Source organism: Zootoca vivipara, chromosome 1, assembly GCF_965207765.1.
Source record: "Zootoca vivipara chromosome 1, rZooViv2.hap1.1, whole genome shotgun sequence".
In the NCBI taxonomy this organism is placed as follows: domain Eukaryota; kingdom Metazoa; phylum Chordata; class Lepidosauria; order Squamata; family Lacertidae; genus Zootoca; species Zootoca vivipara.
This window is the reverse complement of record NC_142582.1, coordinates 124,077,631-124,083,378: the sequence shown is the minus strand read 5'-3', so window position 1 is coordinate 124,083,378 and position 5,748 is coordinate 124,077,631. Positions and strand designations below refer to the sequence as shown.

Genomic DNA, 5,748 nt, shown 5'->3' with positions numbered 1-5,748 from the left:
CTCCCTCAGACACACACACTTGATATAGGCATATATTTCCAGATTCCAGGAGGCTGAAATTAAGATTTCTGATTAAGATCCTTAAGAAGGATGTTGACAAGCCAGAACACATGCAGCGGAGGGCAACAGAGATGATCAGGGGTCTGGAAACCAAGCCTTATGAGGAACAGTTGAAGGAGCTGGGTATGTTTAGCCTGGAGAGGAGATGTGATAGCCACCTTCAAAGATCTCAAGGGCTGCCACATGGAAGAGGGAGCAAGCTTGTTTTCTCCTGCTCTGGAGGGTGGGACCTGAACCCATGGCTTCAAGTTATGAGAAAGGAGATTCTGATTAAACATCAGGAAGCAGCGGCGTAGGAAGCCGCCGCGTCTCCCGGGGAGGCCAATTGCCGTGGAACCAGGAGGCGGGGTGTCGCTACGTAATGACGCATGCACATGCACACTGCATAGAGGGTAGCACATGCCCCATGACTCCAAAGCCAAGCCTCCCGGTAGAAAGCCCGCTCGGCGTGACGGGTGCACCATGCCGAGCAAGCCTTTCTACCAGGAGAGTGGAGATGGAGGTGCGCGCCCCTGCAATGGCGGTCGTGCTGTGGCAGCAGCGGCCGTCGTCAGTGGAGGTGGGGAGGGGGCGCTGCCCCGCCCAGAGTGGAGCCCGGGGTGCCCTGCCCCTATCACCCCCCGTTGCTACGCCCCTGTCAGGAAGAACTTTCTGAGGGGAAGAGCTGTTAAACCGTGGAGCGGTCTCCCTCAGGAGGTAGTGGACTCTCCTTCCTTTGAGGTTTTAAAGCAGAGGTTGGATGGCTATCTTACTGGAGATTCTTGCATTGCAGGGGGTTGGACTAGATGACCCTTGGGGTCCCTTCCAACTCTACAACTCACTTATTCTATGATTATCCATTCCCTCCATTTCAAAACAGAGTACTTGTTTACCCAAGAATATACTCTGACATGAGATAATTCTTCATAGTTTTCATACGTTATCAGTTCCTATATATTCTCTCCTCCAAGTGTAGCACACCTGCAGCTTGTTAGGTATTGCAACTCGCTAGCTGTGATCCATGGAGGGGAAATCCGAAATTGCAATTACTGAGCTTTTCCTCCATTGTGTGTCTCTTTAATTGCACATAGGTGGGGTCCTCTTCTTCAGAAGCTGCATGCCAGTGAGATAATGTGTGGGGGTAATGATGCTAGTGGGGAAAAAATAATTCTCAAATGATATGGCCCCTGGCTCTTTAAAGGAGGCCAAGAGAGAGGAGAGAGCAAAGAGAAAGCAGGAAGAAAGGAGCATCTTGCGGCCACATGGAAGATGCATGAGGGGCCTGAAGGCCTCTGAAATTTCCCAATGTCGGTTTTTCCAACATATCATGGGAATGGAATGGAGGAGAAGGAGGAAGGATGGCAGCCTAGCTGTGGAGGTTTTCTGGTTTTCTGAAGAGCCCCATTGTTCTGGAGATCCCCACTGGGAATTCTCCCTGGATGTGATCTCAGCTGTAAGGGAAATGCAATACCTTCTTGCACTAGGAATCAACAAACACAAACACAGCAGTAAAATGAAACCCGACACTTTTGGATTAGAGATGCCCAATTTCTTCTCCCACTCCCTGGTCAGGTCTTAACTGGCAAGGAGCAGGGGAAGTAGAATCTGGGGGAAGTGGGATTTTAGCTTAACTGTACCATGGCATTTCAGACACTGAGCAGTGGCTGGGAGAAAACCGAGCCAAAGGTCTTTTTTATTGTGCATTCATGAATATTTGGGCTCGTGGTGGTATCTGGGTGATTGTACGCAATCCTCCTTTCAATACTCTTTGCATCTGCAAAAGATTTGGGGAAGGAACGTTGCTTTGTTTTCAGTTGATGCATGTCCTGTACTGAAATCCTGTAACTTTTCACGCTGCACATGTTCTGAGCTGCTGCTGTTGTGTTGTCCCACTTTTGTTACAAGAATGCCCCTCCAGCAGTAACTGGGGAAGCATCACAAAACAGAGTGCAGTGACAAGTAGATGGCCCAGTATCAATCTATCACTAATGCGCTATTAGAGCATCAATGACTTGTTGCAGAAGGCACCTGCAAAAAAACCAAAAAATCAGTCTGGATTATGACACCCTGTTACAGATGTGAGTACGCAATAGTGGCTTCTGAGGTAGACCCACCAAGCTGTTCTGGGATAACCACGTCCACCTTTCCCAACAAAATAGAAAAGGTTCTTCCAGTAGCACCTTAGAGACCAACTAAGTTTGTCATTGGTGTGAGCTTTCGTGTGCATGCCTTTTGTTTTGACTACGGCAGACCAACACAGTTACCTACCTGTAACTATATGTCAAGCATGATGTCAAGCATGAGAAAGCTCAAGTCACAGCTGAAAGGAAGAAGAATCAGGAGCATACTCACTGGGAAAAATTCAACGTTGCACTAAGGCAATTGTTCCATATGATGTCAACAGGCAGGGTGTTCAAAAATGTTGGTTGATTTCTTAAAAATGTGGAATGAGTGACAGAGCCACAGACAGAAGCAGTTGAATGAGGAGGAGGAGGAGGAGAAGTTTGGACTTGATATCCTGCCTTTCACTCCCCTTAAGGAGCCTCAAAGCAGCTAACAATCTCCTTTCCCTTCCTCCCCCACAACAAATACTGTGAGATGAGTGAGGCTGAGAGACTTCAGAGAAGTGTGACTAGTCCAAGGTCACCCAGCAGCTGCATGTGGAGGAGAAGGGAAGCGAACCCGGTTCACCAGATTACGAATTCACCGCTCTTAACCACTACACCATGCTGGCTCCCATGGGCAATTATGGGGTAAGGCAATCGCACAAGTAAAGAAATGCATACTTTAGGGGGGCACTACATAGAAAAGCACACAAACATGTGCATTTTAAGAGTAGAATGTGTTGGCATCTGTCTGTCTCAAGAGACAATGGAGTGCATCTCCTGGGGTGAAGTCAAATTGCTGCGTTAGCAACACTGAAATGACCTCCTCGTGGCGCAAGCCTGGGCAGTGTGTATGGAGGTCCCGGGCAGCCCAGATGACAAGGCCCCCTCTCAGCCTCACTGATGTGGTCCAAAGGAAAGCAGAACAAGGCGTTTGGCACCAGCTTGGTGCCATCCAACCGTCTTAGGGACTCCACCCTGGATTTGTGTCGGGTTTCCTTCTCAGCCTTTTCTTCTTCCAAAGCCATCCCACAAAAGCAGTGGAGGTTTAGGATCAGAGTTTCCCTTCTCCTAGAAGGGCAACCTTCCCAGGTGGGCGAGCCCCACTTGCCTCTCACTTCCTTCTCAGCACGTGCAGAAACCACCTTCTTGACTATTGGACCCACGACTGGCCTTGTCTGCTCAATCCACTGGAGCCTGTCTTTGCACGCAGGGTTTGAGACTCATTGGCTGCCCTCACTTGGTTTCGTCAGCCAGTCAAAGCTGTTTCCTGGGATGTGGCCTCTTCCATGGGCTGACAGCCTCTAAGAGCCACAGGTGAGAGGCAGAGGGTGGGGGCCAAACAGAGCTGACCTTCCTATTGGGCTGACTGGCGCATTGTGGCAGGGCGCCGGCCTCTCGGGGGTGCCTCAGTGAGTGGCAAAGCTGCACGGCCCATGTGGAGGCGAGGCCGGGGCGCGCTGCGGAAAGAGCTCCGCCGCTCCCGAGCCCAGGCGGGGGGGGCGGCGGGAGCACCGCTGTTCCCGCCACGCCCCCTCGCAACAGCAGGTTTGCTAGCCACCATTCCAACGGCGCCTAGCAAGCCCGGGGGGGCGCGCCGGAGGGATTTTGCACCACAGCGCTGGATACCCTTAAGACGGCCCTGGGGCCAAAGGATCACAAACTACCCCAGAAGAAGCACAGAGTGGCCCCCACCGGAGGTACTACGTCTCCTCTAAACCCCCCCATACAGCTCAGTCAAATGTGTACAGAATTCGTATTTTAGGGGGGTGCTAACAGAAAAATGCAAACAATTTGAATGTAATGGTACTTTTCTTTCTTTGTTCTAAATCCACAGAGAACAAGGCAAAATGGACTGGAGAAGGTGCTGCAAAATGGAAGTAATCTGGTGTAGCCAACCTCACATCACAGCCACATTATTATTATTATTATTATTATTATTATTATTATTTTATTAATTTATATACCGCCCTATACCCGGAGGTCTCAGAGCAGTTCACAGAACAAAATCAATTTTTAAAATAATAATTTTTCTTAGTTCTCAATTACAATAATCCAATACTAGCCTAATTATAACAATGCCAAATTAGAATACAATTGCTAATACCAATCATTCAGATGCCAAATTGTACAATTTAGGTTTCCCCACCCCCGCACGCTAGAATTGATGGTTTACCTTATTTCAGCGTTCCAAAATCTTATTAATTTCAATTGCGCTCCAGTCCAAATAACAATCCCTTAAACAACAACTGCAGTATTGACAACTTCCATTCGTATCGACACGTTAAATGATTGGAACGCAGAGAGTGACTGAAGATTGCCCAGCAGGAGGGGGAATGGGAAAGGCTTCCTTAACCAAGTTCCCAGAACTGCCTCCTTCTCGAAGCTTAGTGGGGCAAGCCTGTTGCCCAAGGAGACGCTTACCCCCCTCGCAACACACTTGGCTGGCGTTAGGAGCCAGGAAGGGCAAGGGTCAAATACGCAGGTGGTCACTCCTCATGAATGCCCACAGTCATCACAGACTGGCTAAATTTGGAACTGCTTCCTTCATTACATACTGATTCATCCCTTCTGTCTCTCTCTCTCTCTCTCTCTCTCTCTCTCTCTCTCTCTCTCTCTCTCTCTCTCTCTCTCTCTCTTCTTCTTCTTCTTCTTCTTCTTCTTCTTCTTCTTCTTCTTCTTCTTCATCTAATTTCACGATAGTGCCACTTTGCAGTGTAGGACCATTTTCCTTGCCTCTTATATGCACAATAATCAGCCTCTTTGGTCTGCAGAAACTTGTCAATTTTAAAGGCGCTGAATAATACTGCAGTTGTGGAAACTGATCTTAAAAGTGCTTTTCCACGCATAAAACCGTGTGCTATAATCTTTCACTGTTCATTTTAACTATCTTTAAAATGTTTTAGCTACAGTTTTAATTGCTTTTTTTTCATAAAGCGCTTGGAGGTTCACATTTTCTTAAGTAAATAAAATAAATTTGTTGTTGTTTAGTCATTTAGTCATGTCCGACTCTTCGTGACCCCATGGACCAGAGCACGCCAGGCACTCCTGTCTTCCACTGCCTCCCGCAGTTTGGTCAAACTCATGTTAGTTGCTTCAAGAACACTGTCCAACCATCTCGTCCTCTGTCGTCCCCTTCTCCTTGTGCCCTCAATCTTTCCCAATATTTTTCAGGGAGTCTTCTCTTCTCATGAGGTGCCCAAAGTATTGGAGCCTCAGCTTCAGGATCTGTCCTTCCAGTGAGCACTCAGGGCTGATTTCCTTCAGGATAGATAGGTTTGATCTTCTTGCAGTCCATGGGACTCTCAAGAGTCTCCTCCAACACCATAATTCAAAAGCATCAATTCCTCGGAGATCAGCCTTCTTTATGGTCCAGCTCTCACTTCCATACATCACTATTGGGAAAACCATAGCTTTAACTATACGGACCTTTGTCGGCAAAGTGATGTCTCTGCTTTTTAAGATGCTGTCTAGGTTTGTCATTGCTTTTCTCCCAAGAAGCAAGTGTCTCTTAATTTCGTGACTGCTGTCACCATCTGCAGTGATCATGGAGCCCAAGAAAGTAAAATCTCTCACTGCCTCCATTTCTTCCCCTTCTTTTTGC

At 47.9% G+C, this 5,748-nt stretch overlaps 1 long non-coding RNA gene across 1 annotated transcript; it reads left to right on the top strand.

The window, feature by feature from the left end:
- The first annotated feature begins 2,527 nt into the window (after positions 1 to 2,527).
- Positions 2,528 to 4,731, top strand: LOC148687746 (uncharacterized). The gene is made up of 3 exons (XR_015950684.1): positions 2,528 to 2,792; positions 3,274 to 3,461; positions 3,982 to 4,731. It is a non-coding gene; the product is annotated as an uncharacterized LOC148687746 (long non-coding RNA).
- The last annotated feature ends 1,017 nt before the right edge of the window (positions 4,732 to 5,748 follow it).